This window comes from Piliocolobus tephrosceles, chromosome 13, assembly GCF_002776525.5.
Source record: "Piliocolobus tephrosceles isolate RC106 chromosome 13, ASM277652v3, whole genome shotgun sequence".
Lineage (NCBI taxonomy): Eukaryota > Metazoa > Chordata > Mammalia > Primates > Cercopithecidae > Piliocolobus > Piliocolobus tephrosceles.
Window position 1 is genome coordinate 95,930 of NC_045446.1, and position 19,739 is coordinate 115,668.

At 46.7% G+C, this 19,739-nt stretch overlaps 1 long non-coding RNA gene across 1 annotated transcript; it reads right to left on the reverse strand.

Moving 5' to 3' along the window:
• Positions 1 to 2,792: 2,792 nt before the first annotated feature.
• On the reverse strand, positions 2,793 to 9,240 carry LOC111520544. The gene is made up of 2 exons (XR_002724707.3): positions 8,958 to 9,240; positions 2,793 to 3,259 (listed from the first exon to the last, which is right to left on the reverse strand). It is a non-coding gene; the product is annotated as an uncharacterized LOC111520544 (long non-coding RNA).
• Positions 9,241 to 19,739: the final 10,499 nt, after the last annotated feature.

Genomic DNA, 19,739 nt, shown 5'->3' on the forward strand with positions numbered 1-19,739 from the left:
GGGATGGGGAGGCAGAGGGCCCCTGGGCCTGTAATGAGGAGGAGGCAGGACCCAGGTCCTGATGGGCTCCCCAAGTACAGCAGAAAAGGCCCTGGTGCTTCTGAGAGGTGACAATGTGCTAGCAGCCCTCACTCTCAGCCCTTCCTCCACCTCCAGCCTCCGCGTCCACTCTGGCGGCGCTTGAGGAGCCCTTCAGTCCACCCCGGCACGGTGGGAGCCCCTCTCTGGGATGGCTGAGACCAGAGTCTCCTCCCTTTGCTTGCAGGGAGGTGTGGAGGGAGAGGCGCAGGCGGGAACTGGGCGCAGGCTCGGTGCGCCCCGCACACGGAGCTGCCGGCCAGTACCGCCAGCCCAGGGCAGTGAGGGGCTTAGCACCTCAGCCAGCAGTTGTAGAGGTTGCGCCAGGTCCCCCAGCAGTGCCGGCCCACCGGCACCGCACTCAAATTCTCACCGGGCCTTTGCTGCCTCCCCGTGGGGCAGGGCTCGGGACCTGCAGCCCACCATGTCTGAGCTCCTACCCCTGTGGTGGGCGTGCCTCCCCGACGGGCACCACCCCCTGCTCCTTGGCGCCCAGTCCCGTGGACAGCCCAAGGGCTGAGGAGTGCAGGCGTGGCTCGGGACTGGCGGGCAGCTCAGCCTGCAGCCCTAGTGCAGGATCCACTGGGTGAAGCCAGCTGGGCTCCTGAACCGGATGGGGACTTGGAGAAGTTTTACATCTAGGTGGAGGATCGTATGTGCACCAATCAGCACTCTGTATCTAACTAACCTAGTGGGGACTTGGAGAACTTTTCCGTCTAGCACTCTTGTGTCTGGCTCAAGGATTGTAAATGCACCAATCAGCACTCTGTGTCTGGCTCAAGGATTGTAAATGCACCAATCAGCACTCTGTGTCTTGCTCAGGGTTTGTGAATACACCAATTGGTACTCTGTATCTAGCTAACCTAGTGGGGACTTGGAGAACTTCTCCCTCTAACTCTTGTGTCTAGCTCAAGGATTGTAAATGTACCAATCAGCACTCTGTGTCTGGCTCAAGGATTGTAAATGCACCAATCAGCACTCTGTGTCTAGCTCAGGGTTTTTGAATAAACCAGTTGGTACTCTGTATCTGGCTAACCTAGTGGAGACTTGGAGGACTAGCACTCTGTGACTCTGTGTCTAGCTCAAGGATTGTAAAGGCACCAAGCAGCACTCTGTCAAAACGGACCAATCAGATCTCTGTAAAGTGGACCGATCAACTCTCTGTAAAATGGACCAATCAGCAGGATGTGGGTGGGGCCAGATAAGGCAATAGAAGCAGGCTGCTGGAGCCAGCATTAGCAACCGGCTGGGGTCCACTTGCACGCTGTGGGAGCTTTGTTCTTTTGCTCTTTGCAATAAATCTTGCTGCTGCTCACTCTTTGGGTCCACGCTGCTTTTATGAGCTGTAACACTTACCGCGAAGGTCTGCAGCTTCAATCCTGAAGCCAGCGAGACCACGAACCCACCGAGAAGAACAAACAACTCCAGACACGCTGCCTTTAAGCCGGGCACGGTGGCTCAAGCCTGTAATCCCAGCACTTTGGGAGGCTGAGACGGGTGGATCACGAGGTCAGGAGATCGAGACCATCCTGGCTAACACGGTGAAACCCCGTCTCTACTATAAAATACAAAAAAAAAAAAAAAACTAGCCGGGCGAGGTGGCGGGCGCCTGTAGTCCCAGCTACTCCGGAGGCTGAGGCAGGAGAATGGCGTAAACCCGGGAGGCGGAGCTTGCAGTGAGCCGAGATCCGGCCACTGCACTCCAGCCCGGGTGACAGAACGAGACTCCGTCTCAAAAAAAAAAAAAAAAAGAGTTTTAACACTCACCACGAAGGTCTGCAGCTTCACTCCGACAGCGAGACCACCCACCAGAAGGAAGAAGCTCCGGAGATATGTGAACATCGGAAGGAACAAACTCCGGACACACCATCTTTAGGAACTGTAACACCCACCACCCGGGTCCACGGCTTCATTCTTGAAGTCAGACCAAGAACCCACCAATTCTGGACACACTTCCATGTACCCAGTCACCACCCTGATGGCCTTGACAGCCGGGAGAGCCCCCTGCCCTACAGGGCAAGAGGGATTTTCTGCCCCAAGGAAGAGCTTCATATACCCTGGAAGCAGTTCTGCCTCAGGGGCCACCTGGCTCTTTGGTCCTCCCAGGCTGCCTGTCCGCTATGCCCTTGGAAGTAAAGGGCACTGATCCTGGGGCTCTACAAAGATGGGCACCTCTTCTCATACACCTAATGAGGCAAAAGAGGGGGTTCTGCCCCCTGAGGCTGCGGGGCCCAGCCCCCTCTGGAAAGAGAGTCCCACTCATGCCCCTCCACCAGGCCCTGCTAACAGGAAGTCTCAAGGGCGAGGCCCTGCCTCCCCAGTAAAGACCACCAGGGCCTGGGGGCCAGGGAGGGAGGGAGGCTGCCCCCAGCTGGTGAAGGGACACCCCACAGCCACCAGCGGTCACGATTAATTCATACTTGAGGGACAGCTTTGGTTCTGAGCAGCTTGGCTCTGAAGGAACTGGATAGAGGATAGACACCTTGCAGGTTCCTGTTCTCCGAGGGTGGCAAGGGTTGGTGGCATGATGACCTTGATAAGACTTTACGGCCCCTGTTCTCCAGGGTGGGGAAGATCAATTGCTGCTCTCAAGGTCCTGCCAGGGGCCCTTCCTGAAGAAACAAGCAGAGGCTTTGATTTCCTGACCTATCTGGGGAAAGCACTTGAGCTAATAATTAATCAGATTATGGTTACATTGGCTTTTTTTTATCTTATTTTTTTAATTGTGGTAAAATTTATATAACATAAAATATACCATTTTAACCGTCGCTAAGTGTGCATTAAGTACATTCACATTGTCCACCCATCACCGCCATCCCTCTCCAGAACTTTCTCATCTGCCCAAACTGAGACTCTCTCCCCATTAAACACCCATTTCCCATCCCCTTCCCACAGCTCTGGCACCCGCTGTTCTACTTTCTCTATGAGCCGGAGGCGCTAGGGGCCTCAGGTAAGTGCTACCACACAGCATTTGTCCTTCTGTGTCTGGCTTATTCGATGTCCTCAGGGCTGTCCATGTCGCAGCTGTGTGCAGGTTCCCTTCCTTGTGGAGGCCGTCTGACTTTTGAGACCAGTTTGAACCTTTCTTTAGCTGCTCCACCAGGTTTCTTGGTAGAGTGAGTGCTCAATGGAGCAAGCGTTTGACCAGCAGCTTCATGGGGGAGGCGCTTTCTCTCTGGGTCTGTGAGGGGAAGGGAAAGACCTTCCTTAAGGAGCACTGGACACAAAGCACCTGCCTTGGAGGAGAGTTTGCTTTCATGGAAGATTGGGGCACAGAGAGCATTGCTGTGGAAGGAGATATCAGAAGTGGGGCCAAGTGCACGTTGCCTTTCCACCTGCAACCTTGGAGACAGGTCCAAGGTGTACGTGTTAAGATGGCCTTGGTCCGCACAAAACCGAAACCCACAGGGGAGCCGTTATCCCAGAACAAAGCCCTGAGGTGGCCTCCCAGCTGCCAGGGTCATCTCCTCTCCTGGGCCTGGGCATCGCTTATGGACCTCCGAGGTTTGTGTCCATGTCCGATAGGACAAAGGTGGAGGGAGGCCAAGAGCCAACGTGTAGGGAGACCCCTTTCACTAACCTGGAAACAGAGGCCCGTTGCATTGCGGGCTGCTGGCCAGATCCCCAATACCAACGGCCGTGGCAGCTCCACCCACCACCTTCAGGAGCTGTGGTTTCCCCAAGCCCACCCAGCAGGCCCCCTCTCCACTAATTGCCCAGACTATGTCCCAAGGTCACCTTCTGCAAAGCTTTATGGGAAAGCACTTTGCTGATCCACACAAAAAAGCTTCTGTTGGTAAGAAGAGGGGAAGATGGGCCTTGGGTTGGCAGCAAACAGGTGCTGCCACTTCTGGTTCCATTTGGGACCCCTGAAGGCTCTGGGGGCCAATTGTCCTAGAAGGAGAGCTGGGGGTTGATGAGTTGATGAGGTGGGGGCTTTGGCGCTGTCCCCAAGAGGAGTGCATGGGAGAGAGAGGGCTAGCATCGAGGAGAGAGGTGTGGGGGGTCAGAATGTTGGGGGCCCAGGGGAGAAGGACGGAGGAAGTGGATGAGAGTGTGATACCAAAGCGCTGTCGATGAGTGACAGAAACGGAGGGGGAATTTTCGGCCACTGTCCGGAGCGTAGGACTCTGTGCAGAAAGGCTATAAGCCTAAAGAGCTTCTTTGAGGAAAACTGTGCTCTGTGATGTGGGTAGACCCTGGTACTGCCCCTTTGCAGAAGCTGAACATAGATCACCATTGCCTTTTGAACCGAACTGAGGATTTCTGGAAGCAGCTGTGGCCCATGGGTCATGAGGCTGTTTAGATTTATATGAGTTCCATTGAGGACTCTCAGGGATTTTGGACCTAAATTTGGCAACTGTTGCACCTTGAACTGAATTATCCAACCGTTGAGCAGGACAGCATCCCTAGCCTGGGCACCATAGGGAGACCTTGTCTCTAAATAAACAAATAAAAATTAACCAGATGTGTTGATGCATGCCTATAGTTCTAGCTACTTGGAAGGCTGAGTGGGAAGGATCCCTTGAGCTTCGAAGTTTGAGGTTGCAGTGAGGGAAGCTCGCACCACTGCACTCTAGCCTGGGCGACAGAGTAAGACCTTGTCTCAAAAAAAAAAAAAAGAAAAAGAAAAAAGATAATTCTTTGTACATTTTGGATAACAGTCCATTATCAGATATGTGTTTTGCAAATATTTTATCCCAGTGTGTGGCTTGTCTCCTCATTCTCTTAATACTGTCTTTTCCAGGGCAGAAGTTGTACATTTTAATGAAGCCCACTTATCAACTTTTTCTTTTATGCACCATGATTGTATATAAAAAGTCATCACCAAACCCAAGGTCACCTAGATTTTTGTCTCATACTATCTTCTAAAAGTTTTGTTGTTTTGCACTTAACATTTAGGTCTGTGATACAATTTGAGTCAAATTTTGTGAAACATTTTTTCATGAGACTATCCAATTGTTCCAGCATCATTTGTTGAAAATACTATCCTTTTCCTTTGATTTGCCTTTGCTCCTTTTTCACAGATCAGTTGACTATATTTGTGTGTGCCAATTCCGGGCTCTGTATTCTGTTCCATTGATTTTTTTTTTTTTTTGAGACGGAGTCTCGCTCTGTCACCCAGGCTGGAGTTCAGTGGCCGGATCTCAGCTCACTGCAAGCTCCGCCTCCCGGGTTTGCGCCATTCTCCTGCCTCAGCCTCACGAGTAGCTGGGACTACAGGCGCCCGCCACCTCGCCCGGCTAGTTTTTTGCATTTTTTAGTAGAGGCGGGGTTTCACTGTGTTAGCCAGGATGGTCTCCATCTCCTGACCTCGTGATCCGCCCGTCTCGGCCTCCCAAAGTGCTGGGATTACAGGCTTGAGCCACCGCGCCCGGCCGCATTGATTTATCTGTATAGTCTTTGGCCAATATCACTGTGCTGATTGCTGTAGCTTTACAGTAACTCTTGAACCAAGTAGCGTCAGTCCTCTGACTTTGTTCTTCTTCGGTATCTTGTTGGTTATTCTGAGTCTTTTCCCTTTCCATATAAACCTTAGTGTTTTTTTGGTTTTGTTTTGTTTGTTTTGTTTTTAGAGGAAGGGTCTTGCTGTCACCCAGGCTGGAGTGCAATAGCATGACCTTGGCCTACAATAGCCTCAATTTCCCAGGCTCAAGCAATTCTCCCACCTCAGCCTCCCAAAGTAGATGGGGTTACAGGCATGCACTGGCACACCCAGCTAAATTTTTATATTTTTGTAGAGATGGGGTCTCATTATGTTGTCCAGGCTGGTCTCAAACTCTTGGCCTCAAGCCATCCTCCCGCCTCCCAAAGTGCTGAGATTACAAATGTGAGCCACCATACAGTTTTTTGATATCTACAAAATAATTTGCTATAATTTTTATTTTTATTATATTGAATCTGCAGATCAATTTGGGAAGAACTGGCATCCTAATAATATTGAGCCTTCCCATCCATGAACAAGGAATATTTATTTAGAGCTTTGATTTCTTTCATCAGATATTTGCAGTTTATCATGTACACATTTTGTGAGATTTATATCTAAGTCAGGTTTTTGATGCTAATATAAATGATATTATGTTTTAATTTTCAAATTCCAACTGTTCATTGCTAGGCAAGCAAGTGACTTTTGCTTATTACCCTTGCAACCTGCAACCTTGCTATAATCACTTATTAGTTCCAGGAATGTTTTGTTCTTTGGAATTTTCTTTTTTTTTTTTTTTTTTTTTTTTTTTTTTTTTTTTTTTTTTTTGAGACGGAGTCTCGCTCTATCGCCCAGGCTGGAGTGCAGTGGCCGGATCTCAGCTCACTACAAGCTCTGCCTCCCGGGTTCCCGCCATTCTCCTGCCTCAGCCTCCCAAGTAGCTGGGACTACAGGCGCCCGCCACCTCGCCCGGCTAGTTTTTTGTATTTTTAGTAGAGACGGGGTTTCACGGTGTTAGCCAGGATGGTCTCGATCTCCTGACCTCGTGATCCACCCGTCTCGGCCTCCCAAAGTGCTGGGATTACAGGCTTGAGCCACCGCGCCCGGCCTGTTCTTTGGAATTTTCTATAGAATCATGTCATGTGCAAGCAAAAATAGTTCATTTCTTCCTTCCCAATTTGCATACCCTCTTCTTCTTTTCTGGTCTTATTGTGAAGGCTAAGACTTCCAGCACAATGCTGAATAGGAGTGGTGAGAGGGGGCACCCTTGTCCTGTTCCCAGTCTTAAAGAGAAAGCATCCAGCTTCTCAATATTAAGTATGATATTAGCTGTAGGTTTCTCTGTAAATGTTCTCTATCAAGTTGAGGAAGTTCCGGCCAGGCGCGGTGGCTCACGCCTGTAATCCCAGCATTTTGGGAGGCTGAGGCAGGTGGATCACAAGGTAAGGAGATCAAGACCATCCTGGCTAACACGGTGAAACCCCGTCTCTACTAAAAACACAAAAAATTAGTCGGGCACGGTGGTGGGCGCCTACAGTTCCGGCTACTCGGGAGGCTGAGGCGGGAGAATGGCGTGAACCTGGGAGGCGGACCTTGCAGTGAGCCGAGATCGCACCACCGCAGTCTAGCCTGGGCTACAGAGCAAAACTCTGTCTCCAAAAAAAAAAAAAAAAAAAAAAAAAAAGTTGAGGAAGTTCCACTCTGTTCCTGCCTTGCTAGAGTTGTTATCATAAATAGGTGTTGAGTTTTGTCAAATGCTTTTTCTTTATCTATTGATATGATCATGTTTTTTCTTCCTTAGCCCGTTGATGTAATGGATTACATTAATTTATATTTGACTGTTAAACCAGCCTTGAATGTCCGGAGTAAACCCCACTTGGTTGTGATGTATCATTCATTTTACACATATTGGGCTCGGTTTGCTAACTTTTTGTAGAGGATTTTTATATCTACATTCCTGAGAAATATCAGTGTGTTATTTTCCTTGCTTGTAATGTCTTTGTATAGTTTTGGTATTAAGGTATTACAACCTTCATTGAATGAGTTAGGAAGTGTTCCCACTGCCTCTATTTTCTGGAAAAGATGATAGGAAATTGTTATCATTTCTTCATTATGTTTTCAATAGAATTCACCAGTAAAACCATCTAGGCCTAATGCTTTGTTTTGGAAGGTCATTAATTGTGGATTCAATGTCTTGTTTTTGTTTTTGTTTTGAGTTAGGATCTGGCTCTGTTGCCTGGGTTCGAGTGCAGTGGCATTATCATAGCTCACTGCAGCTTGAACTCCTGACCTCAAGCAATCCTCCTGCCTCAGCCTCCTAAAGTGCTTGGATTACAGGTGTGAGGGCAGTGGCTGGAGGCAAAAAGTTTGAGAAGAGCCTGGGCAACATAGAAAGACCCAGTCTCTATTTTTTAATAAAAATATTAATTTATATAAAAATATATATGTAATTTTATTTGTCATCTTTACCATTTTAAGTATATAGCTCGGTGCTAGTATTACACATATATTGTTTTCTCCTTCATCTCTTTTCCCCCACTCTCTTTCCTGGCCTTTTTTATCCTTTAAAAGACAGAAGTCTTATTACCCCGCCCAAGTCTTGAACTCCCGCAATCCTCCCACTTAAACCTGTCCTGTAGCTAGGACTACGCCTAGTTTGGTTAAATGTATTTTTAATTCCTCTGACTTGTTTTTTGACCCATGTGTTATTTGCAAGTGTATTGTTTATCCCAAATATTGGGGGATTTTCTGATCGGGAAGCTCCCTTCCATTCTTCCCAGTTTGCTTAGTGTTTTTAATCATGAAGAGGTATTGGGAAATGTAGACTATTCTTTCTGTCTCTATTGAGATGATCAAGCAGTTTTTGTCCTCTTAAATATTACTATGATCTGTTACATTAATTGATTTTTGGATGTGAAACCAACCTTGCACTCCTTAGAGAAAACACACTTAGTCATGGTTTGTAATTCTTTTTATATGCTAATAGATTCTGTTTCTTAAGTAGTTTGTTGAGGATTTTTCATATCTCTACTCACAAAGGATATTGGTTTACAGTTTTCTTGTGATGAGTTTGCCTGGTGTTGGTATCAGTGTCATAGACCTCAGAGAACGAGTTGGGAAGCATTCCCCTGAGGGCTTTTCTTTGTGGGAAGTTTTTCTTCCTGTAATTAGTAATTCAATCTCTTTACTTGTTATAATTTGTCTTAGTCTATTCTCACACTGCTGTAAAGACATACCTGAGACCAGGTAATTTATAAAGAAAAGAGGTTTAACTGGCTCATGGTTTTGTGGGCTGTACAGACCTCCTGCTTCTGGGGAGGCCTCAGGAAACTTACAATCATGGCAGAAAGCAAAGGGGAAGCAGGCACATCTTCATTGGCCAGCAGGACAGAGAGAGCAAAGTGGGACACGCTACACACTTTCTAACAACCAGATCTCATGAAAACTTACTCACCATTATATGAACAGCAAGGAGGAAATCCATCTCCATGATCCAATCACCTGTCACCAGGTCCCTCCCCCAACACTGGGAATTACAATTCAACACGAGATTTGGGTGGGGACACAGAGCCAAACTGTCATCAGAAAGAGGTCCTGATCCAGACATCGTGGTTCTCGGATCTCATGCAAGAAAGAATTTGAAAGCTGGGCGCGGTGGCTCAAGCCTGTAATCCCAGCACTTTGGGAGGCCGAGACGGGTGGATCACGAGGTCAGGAGTTCGAGGCCATCCTGGCTAACACGGTGAAACCCCATCTCTACTAAAAATACAAAAAACTAGCCGGGCGAGGTGGCGGGCGCCTGTAGTCCCAGCTACTCAGGAGGCTGAGGCAGGGGAATGGCGTAAACCCGGGAGGCGGAGCTTGCAGTGAGCTGAGATCCGGCCACTGCACTCCAGCCTGGGCGACAGAGCGAGACTCCGTCTCAAGGAAAAAAAAAAAAAGAAAGAATTTGAGAAAAATCCCTTAAGAGTAAAGTGCCAGGTGTGGTGGCTCACACCAGTAATCCCAGCACTTTGGGAGGCCAAGGCAGGCATATCACAAGGTCAAGAGTTCAAAGCCAGCCTAACCAACATGATAAAACCACATCTCTACTAAAAATACAAAAATTAACCAGGCATGGTGGTGTGCACCTGTAATTCCAGCTACTCAGGGGGCTGAGGCAGGAGGATTGCTGAACCCAGGAAGCGGAGGTTGAAGTGAGCTGAGATTGTGCCACTGCACTCCAGCCTGGCAACAGAGCGAGACTCTGTGGGAAAGAAGAAAAACAAAGAGTAAAGTGAGAGCAAGTTTACTGAGAAAGTAAAGGAATAAAAGAATGGCTACTCCACAGGCAGAGCAGCCCCAGAGGCTGCTGGTTGCCCATTTTTATGGTTATTTCTTGATTATATGCTAAATGAGGAGTGGATTATTCATGAGTTTTCCAGGAAAGTGGTGGGCAATTCTCAGAATTCAGGGTTCCTCCTCTTTTAGACCATATAGGGTAACTTCCTGACTTTGCCATGGCATTTATAATCTGTCACCATGCTGGTGGGAGTGTCTTTTAGCATGCTAATGTACTGTAACTAGAGTAATGAGCTGTGAGGATAACCAGAGGTCACTCTCATTGCCATCTTGGTTTTGGTGGTTTTGGCCAGCTTCTTTACACCACCTCTTATATCAGCAAGGTCTTTATGACCTGTAGCTTGTGTCAACCTCCTATCTCATCCTGTGACTTAGAATGTCTAACCTCCTGGGAATGCAGCCCAGTAGGTCTCAGCCTTATTTTACCCAGTCCCAGTTCAAAATGAGTTGCTCCGGTTCAAACGCCTCTGACATCTCCTCTCTCCCTTTTACAAGGGAACCCTTAATCCTAAGGATTATAAAGGGACGAAGATCCATCTTCTGTGACTTCCTCAGGCTGAATAGGGGTGACAATATTCCTGCCTAACTATTAGGGTCTCTTGCATTCAGAGTAGTGAAGAGTTCAGTCAGAAAACGTAGGTATGATGAGGGCCATTCATAACTCCAAGAAAAGGTGATAATTGGAAGATTAATAAGTGTTCAATGTAAGAAAACATTCAGGTTGGGCATGGTGACTCACGACTGTAATCCCAGCACTTTGGGAGGCCAAGGCAGGTAGATTGCTTGAGGTCAGGGGTTTGAGACCAGCCTGACCAACATGGTGAAACCTCATCTCTACTAAAAGTACAAAAAATAGCCAGACATGGTGGCAGGCGCCTCTAATCCCAGCTACTCTGGAGGCTGTGGCAGGAGAATTGCTTGATCCTGGGAGGCGGAGGTTGCAATGCACTGATATCATGCCACTGCACTCCAGCCTGGATGACACAGTGAGACTCTTGTCTCCAAAAGAAAAAAAAAAAGAATGAAAAGAAAACATCCAGTAAGCTTATTCTACACAAAGAGTACTACCGCAATATATTTCACAACAGCAAAGTAAAATAAGTAAAATTATCCTAAGTAAACTAAATAAGAAGGCTTTCCATGAACTGGGCAACTGTTGGAACCAAGCTGATATGGGGTCACTAGCTGATTCCAAAATGTGCCCAGAATTAGAATACTGATTCAAATTTTTACATTACCCATCCCTTGTGTTTTTTCTGAGCTGCAACCAGAGATCACTGGTTGGTTCACAGGAATAGGCAAGGTTAGTCTAAACTGCAGAAAAAAAACTAAAAAACAACAGATGAGAGGAGAATCTAATAACAAGTCACCAGTTTTCAAAACACAATTTTTCTCTTTTCAGTCCTCCATTTTTACTAAAGGCGAATCATGGTAAGACTGATTTGCTTTATTATACTTGACCTGATTATTTGTATAAAGTGCAGCAATAATATTTTTTTTTTTTTTTTTTTTTTGAGACAGAGTCTGGCTCTGTCGCCCAGGCTGGAGTGCAGTGGCATGATCTCGGCTCACTGCAAGCTCCGCCTCCTGAGTTCACACCATTCTCCTGCCTCAGCCTCCCAAGTAGCTGGGACTACAGGTGCCCGCTACTGCGCCTGGCTAATTTTTTGTATTTTTTAAGTAGAGACGGAGTTTCACCATATTAGCCAGGATGGTTTCGATCTCCTGACCTCATGATCCACCCGCCTTGGCCTCCCAAAGTGCTGGGATTACAGGCGTGAGCCACCACGCCCGGCCAGAATAATCTTTTTTACATATGATTTTAAAAAATGGCTTTGATGGAATTTTGTTCCGTAGTTGGATTCTCAGATAACACTTTCTAAAGCTGAGCCCAGCCATGGAGTTGGTGCCATCAAATACCTATGAGTTGGGTAAATTCCTCTCCTCTTGAGGTCCCAAGATAACTTGGGGTTCCTGGGCCTGTCAGAAAGTGACATGCTGCCGGGCGCGGTGGCTCAAGCCTGTAATCCCAGCACTTTGGGAGGCTGAGACGGGCGGATCACGAGGTCAGGAGATCGAGACCATCCTGGCTAACACGGTGAAACCCCATCTCTACTAAAAACTACAAAAAACTAGCCCGGCGACATGGCGGCGCCTGTAGTCCCAGCTACCCGGGAGGCTGAGACAGGAGAATGGCGTGAACCCGGGAGGCGGAGCTTGCAGTGAGCTGAGATCCAGCCACAGCACTCCAGCCTGGGTGACAGAGCGAGACTCCGTCAAAAAAAAAAAAAAAAAAAAAAAGAGAAAGTGACATGCTTTACTTTTCACAGGTCAAGAACCCTGTCCAGGGACTGTGTAGGCAAGGCACGAGACCAATTTTCCCAAGAGGCTTTCATTGGTTTTAGAAGTCAAGTTTCATTCCTTAAAAGAAAGCACACCGGCCGGGCGCGGTGGCTCACGCCTGTAATCCCAGCACTTTGGGAGGCCGAGGCGGGTGGATCACAAGGTCAGGAGATCGAGACCATCCTGGCTAAGACGGTGAAACCCTGTCTCTGCTAAAAATACAAAAAATTAGCCGGGCGCGTTGGCAGGCGCCTGTAGTCCCAGCTACTCCGGAGGCTGAGACAGGAGAATGGCGTGAACCTGGGAGGCAGAGCTTGCAGTGAGCTGAGATCACGCCACTGCACTCCAGCCTGGGTGATGAGCAAGACTCCCATCTCAAAAAAAAAAAAAAAAAAAAAAAAAAAAAAAAAAAAAAAAAAAAAAAGAAAGCACACCATTCCAGTCAAAGCCTTGGTAAAATAACAAGGTTCTCCAATTGTGTCCTGTTGCAAAAAAAAAAACCAGATTCTTATTGCACTTATGTGAATAACTATATTGCCATAAATTAAGAATACTCACAACTAGTTTCCAATTTTGGGAGAAATCAGGTAGAGAGAAATATGTTCCAAATTTTGTCCAAAGGAGTATACTTTACTCAATTGTGAAAAGCTGTCAATCGCTCAAGTAAAAGTTTTCTCAGCTCTGAAAAATAAAACAAAGGATCAGTTAATGTTTCAAGCAAAAAGTAAAAAAAAAAAAAAAAAAAAATTACTTCAGTCATTAGTTCAGTCCATGCAGTTAACTCTCATTCTGTTTGATATTCTTGAGTAGTCCATCTCTCCACGAGAGTCCCAAAGTTTTTTCCTCTATTCTAATGTCAGAATCTCAAAAGTTATAAGAACGCTGAATTTAAGAACATCTTTAGAGTTCTAATGTTGATTATAAAACCACCTTCTAAAGAGAACCAAAACAAGATGACAATTGTCTGTGGATGACAAAAAGTTTGAGGGCAGCCTCAGTCAAAAACACGATAGACAAATTTGGTTACCTCTGTGGCATACAATGATTTTTTTTTTTGAAACAGTTTCACTCTGTCACCTGAGCTGGAGTACAGTGGTGCAATCTTGGCTCACTGCAATCTTCATCTCCCAAATTCAAGCAATTCTCCCACCTCAGTTTCCCAAGTAGCTGGGATTATAGGTGTGCACCACCATGCCTAGCTAATTTTTGTCTTTTCAGTAGACATGGGGTTTCACCATATTGGCCAGGCTGATCTCAAACGCCTGATGTCAGCTGATCCGCCCACCTTGACCTCCCAAAGTGCTAGGATTACAGGAATGAGCCGCTGCACCCGGTCATTATACAATGATTTTAAGTGACAATTATAATTATTAGTGATAACATACACTATATTATATCAGAATTATAGGAGTTTCCCATTTTTTTGGAACACATACCAGTGACATACAAATACAGCCCAAAGATAACCAAACACCATTTGACATTTGACAATGCTTCCTGTATGATTTTTATACCAAATAACCAAATTTTACCCTTTGTATTAGTATACTATTTATGTCAACCCCAATTCTTAGTAAAACCTTATAGAAAAATCTATTCAATCTTAATCAGTTTAACCATAATGTAAGATTCTCATAAGCCTTTTGTAACCCCTTACAATTTTTGTTAAAGAGGGATCAGTATGCTAAGAAAAACCTGTTGTGCTTTTATTTGAATGTTTAATTTAGAGAAAAATTGAATACCCCTTTAGCTTTATCTAATATGCTTGCAGAATCTCTTTTATAATTAATTTTTTATAAACCTTCCACAACTTGTTCAAACCTTTAAGTTTTTTTTATCTCACTTAAACAATTCTTTAACACTCTAAACTCAAGAAATCCACATTCCCATGCTGTCTTATAATCTTTTACCAAAAGCATACTCTACTTTCCTTATGAGTAGAATTGTTTCTTTAGTAGCCTCAAACACATGTTATATTGTTAACTCTTAGCAACTTTTACTTTCGGTGAAAAATCTGGTTAGTAAGTGATTGTAATTATGTACCAGGTGTGCAGCCTAGGACATCAGAGAGAAGTGCAGATAAGGGTTATTTCCAACATAGCTAGGAGGTGTGGCTCTCCACATGTTCCCCAGGCCTTATCTAGAATCCAATGCTCCAAAGTAGGTAAAATGAGGCCAGGCACAGTGGCTCACGCCTGTAATCCCAGCCCTTTGGGAGGCTGAGGTGGGCAGGTCACAAGGTCAGGAGTTCGAGACCAGCCTGGCCAACATGGTGAAACCCCATCTCTACTAAAAATACAAAAATTAGCCCAGCATTGTGGTGTATGCCTGGAATCCCAGCTACTTAGGAATCTGAGGCAGGAGAATTGCTTGAATCCAAGAGGCAGAGGTTGCAGTGAGCTGAAATCACACCACTGCACTCCAGCCTGGGCGACAGAGCAAGACTCTACCAACCACGACAACAAAACCGTAGGTAAAATGAAGAATTTTTAAAAGTCAAAGAATCAGTTTGTGACCTTAAAGCAACTAGCAAACCTAATATCTCCCTGACTGACCTGCCCAATTTACACCAAATTATGAAGACATTTTTATTTTACCAAGATGAATTGTCTAAATATTTATCTAAATTTGTCTATATTTGTCTAAATTTAGACAAAATAAATTGTCTAAATTTTGAAGCCTATTGACAAATTTAGATAAAGAGGCGGAGTCTCGCTCTGTCGCCCGGACTGGAGTGCAGTGGCTGGATCTCAGCTCACTGCAAGCTGTGCCTCCCGGGTTTATGCCATTCTCCTGCCTCAGCCTCCGGAGTAGCTGGGACTACAGGCGCCCGCCACCTCGCCCGGCTAGTTTTTGTATTTTTAGTAGAGACGGGGTTTCACCGTGTTAGCCAGGATGGTCTCGATCTCCTGACCTCGTGATCCGCCCGTCTCGGCCTCCCAAAGTGCTGGGATTACAGGCTTGAGCCACCGCGCCCAGCTGAAGCCTTTATTTTTTTGAGACGTAGTCTCGTTCTGTCGCCCAGGCTAGAGTGCAATGGCATGATCTCAGCTCACTGCAACCTCCACCTCCGGGTTCAAACAATTGCCTGCCTCAGCCTCCCAAGTAGCTGGGACTAGAGGCATCTGCCATGACACCCAGCTAATTTTTATATTTTTATTAGAAATGAGGTTTCACCATCTTGGCCAGGCTGGTCTTGAACTCCTGACCTCGTGATCCACTGGCCTCTGCCTCCCAAACTGCTGGTATTACAGGCGTGAGTCACCGCGCCCGACAAAGAAATTTTTGTTTTAACAAAAATATTTAAAATTGCCTTTATTTCCCAAAGCTTACTAAAGTCACATGAACCAAAAGACATTATAGTTTTTCTTTTTTTTCTGAGACAGAGTTTCACTGAATTGTCCAGGTTGGAGTGCAGTGGCACAATCTGGGCTCACTGTAACCTCTCCCTTCCATGTTCAAGTGATTCTGCTGCCTCAGCCTCCCAGGTAGCTGGGACTACAGGCGTAAGTCACGACATCCGGTTAATTTTTGTATTTTTAGTAGAGATGGGGTTTCGCCATATTGACCAGGCTGGTCTCGAATTCCTGGCCTCAAGTGATCCACCCACCTTGGCCTCCCAAAGTGCTGGGATTACAGGCATGAGTTACTACACCTGGCCAGTTTTTCTGACAAAACATTTGGTTTAAGTACTTATTATTTTTAAACCAGCTAATCAAAGCTCTTTTATTTCACACACACAACACGTATAAATACACAGACAGGGCCGGGCGCGGTGGCTCAAGCCTGTAATCCCAGCACTTTGGGAGGCCGAGACGGGCGGATCACGAGGTCAGGGGATCGAGACCATCCTGGCTATCACGGTGAAACCCCGTCTCTACTAAAAATACAAAAACTAGCTGGGCGAGGTGGCGGGCGCCTGTAGTCCCAGCTACTCGGGAGGCTGAGGCAGGAGAATGGCTTAAACCCAGGAGGCGGAGCTTGCAGTGAGCTGAGATCCGGCCACTGCACTCCAGTCTGGGCGACAGAGTGAGACTCCGCCTCAAAAAAAAAAAAAAAAAAATACACAGACAGAAGAAGATCCAGTAGTTGTAAGATTTTTCATTTACCAGTTTCTTAAATTGGATTAGTGGCTTCAAAGTGGAGCCCCTGGAGGCACAGGGCCAGGAAAGCATGCAGCTTCTACAGCCTAATAAACAAGCACAGCTGGAAGCAAAACAGACCCCAGAAACGAAGGGTCCCATTTTTACACTGGATCCTAAAAGATCCTAAAAGAGAAACACTACAGAACCAGACAATGCAATGATCTTACTGTGCGTTTCACTGCACAGCAATCCAAAGCCAATCAGTCCATTTTGTAATTAGCCCATCTCCCATGGGGGTCATCCCGGGGTGGGGGGTGGGGGCTGGGTGCATTTCCACACCTTCTAGGTGGCCAGGAGCTTCTCTAATCCAAACATGCAAAGAGCAAGTATTCACCCTTAACTGCCAGTAGCCCCTCCTAAAAGCTATTACACATCAAAGCTCTCTCATAATGCAAGGTAATTTCTAGTACCCCCAAAAGTCAAAAACGTCAGATAATGCAATGTAAAACAGAACAGAGCCTTAGATTTTGAGAAAGATCTATCCGCTTTTAATTCCCGGGGTTCCATGAGGAAAACAGAGTTGTTTTTTTTCCAGAACAGGGTCTGTGGCGCCTCCTCTTTTTTTGCCCAGGCTGTTAGAGCATGAATATCCACTTTTAACTAAGCTTACTGTTAACCATAGTGCTCTTAAAAAAAAAAAAAAAAAAAAAAACTCCTTTTAAATCTCTTATTACCCAGCTTTAGCCAGGCCAAAGAGCCAACATTTCCGCCTTTTGAACTTTACCAAAGGTAACCTCACAGGTGTTCAGAGAAAGAAAAAGTCAAGACAGTTCCTGGAAGGGAAGATAATTAATAAACGGTAAAGGTCACTCAAATATCAAACCAGAAACAACTCATTCCCTAAGACAGGAATTGAACCCTGAACCCAGGCCACTATCCTGAAAAGACAGAGCCTCAGCTACTGAGCTACGGCACTGAGCAGTCTCCATTGCCCTTTCCAGAAGGTGCCTAACGCAGCCAATTTTGAGCTTGCAAAGGCTTCTAACTGCTCAAGATAATTTTTAGGACTATGACATGAACCCCCAAACTCCTGTCCACTGGATGGTGGAAGCCAAGAGAAAGAACCGCCACATGGTTACCAGGTCAGGGTCCCAAGGACATGAAACAAAACGAAAGGGAGAATTCACCCTGTTTCCCAGAAACCTGCAGCACAGTTTATAACTGAGCGGTTTGCTGAGCCATCTCGAACAGCAGGTGCCTAGGCCTGCATTCTATACCCCTCTTTATGACAGAACAATACAGGAAGACACACAAAGCGCCTCAGATTCGCTGCAGTTTAAGACTAGCCTTGGCCAGGCATGGTGGCTCATGGCTGCAATCCCAGCACTTTGGGAGGCTGAGGCGGGTGGATCACCTGAGGTCAGGAGTTTGAGACCAGCCTGGCCAACATGGAGAAGCCCTATCTCTACTAAACACACACACACACACCCACCCACACACACACACACACAAATTAACCAGGCATCGTGGCGCACGGCTGTAATCCCAGCTACTCAGGAAGCTGAGGCAGGAGAATCTCTTGAACCAGGGAGGTGGAGGTTGCAGTGAGCCAGGATCACGCCACTGCATTCCAGCCTGGGTGACAGAGCAAGACTCTGTCTCAAAAAAAGGAAAGGAAAGAAAGACTAGGCTCATGAATCCTTTTTCCCATTAGCCCAAACTTTACAGGAGATAAACAGTGATTTTTACCATTCATTCAACCAGTTTGCACAGAGAGAAAGGAAGAGGCCAGAAGTCTGACTGGTAAGAAATTCTTACCCTTTTGCTGGTTTGTCAGGCTTCTGGGTTCCCTCTCCCTAAGCGGCCCTAGTGACCCAGCTTGCTGCACCACAGCCCTGGGGCCAAGCTGCAATGCAAAGGAAAATTATCTTTTTCTGTTCTGGCCAGAGTAAAATACGTGTGACAAAACATAGACATTAGCCACTCTGCTTAGCACCCAATATCAAACTGGCAAGGTTCAAATTTGCCCCTGTCATTGTTAATCCAACCTCCAACGTGTAGTCTCTGGGCAAGATGGTCTCTCTGACTAAGAGAAAAGTTAAGAAAGGGAAAGATCAGAAAGGGAGAAAAGCATTGCCTGAGGCAGGGTGGGGAAGGCCAGCGGCTCAGGGAGGCCAGAGAAAGACCCGCCCTTCCCAGTGACACGGAATCAAAAGCTCCGGAGACCCCTGTCAGTCAGGAAGGGATCTTTCCCAGTAGTCCCAGCAGCTCTTTTTTTTTTTTTTTTCCGATACGGAGTTTCGCTCTTGTTGCCCAGGCTGGAGTCCAGTGGTGTGATCTCAGCTCACTGCAAGCTCCGCCTCCCGGGTTTACGCCATTCTCCTGCCTCAGCCTCCCGAGTAGCTGGGACTACAGGCACCTGCCACCATGCCCGGTTAATTTTTGTATTTTTAGTAGAGACAGGGTTTCACCATGTTGGTCAGACTGCTCTCGAACACCTGACCTCAGGTGATCCGCCCACCTTGGCCTCCCAAAGGGCTGGGATTACAGGAGTGAGCCACCACGCCCAGCCCCATTAGCTCTTAAGTGTCTCACTTTGGAAAGGAAAAAGCTCCACATGTCCCATGATCCTGCACATGCCTAATTATGTCACCCACAGCCATCAGCAAAGACTGCAAGGCAGATTACTCCAAAGAGAACAGCAGTTAACATCCCATAGTACCAAATCCATTCTTAGCCAAGAGGAACTTTACCGAATGGGGCTTCTAAACCCCTAAATCTTAGAAGGGACTCTAACCATCCTAAGTTGGGCCTCAAACCCAGGTTTGGTCAAGCATCCTTGCCTTTTATTAAGAGGGGCCTTGCTGAGCACAGTGGCTCACGCCTGTAATCTCAGCATTTTGAAAGGCCAACGCGGGCAGATCACCTGAGGTCAGGAGTTCCAGATCAGACTGGCCAACATGGTAAAACCCCGTATCTACCAAAAATACGCAAATCAGCCAGGCATTATGGTGCGTGCCTATAGTCCCAGTTACTCGGGAGGCTGAGGCAAGAGAACTTCTTGAACCCAGGAGGCAGAGGTTGCAGCAAGCCGAGATCACGCCACTGTACTCCAGCCTGGGCAACAAGAGCGAAACTCCGTATCGGGAAAAAAAAAAAAAAAAAAAAAAAAGCCGGGCGTGGTGGCTCAAGCCTGTAATCCCAGCACTTTGGGAGGCCGAGACGGGCGGATCACGAGGTCAGGAGATCGAGACCATCCTGGCTAACACGGTGAAACCCCGTCTCTACTAAAAACTACAAAAAACTAGCCGGGCGAGGTGGCGGCGCCTGTAGTCCCAGCTACCAGGAGGCTGAGGCAGGAGAATGGCGTGAACCCGGGAGGCGGAGCTTGCAGTGAGCTGAGATCCGGCCACAGCACTTCAGCCTGGGTGACAGAGCGAGACTCCGTCTCAAAAAAAAAAAAAAAA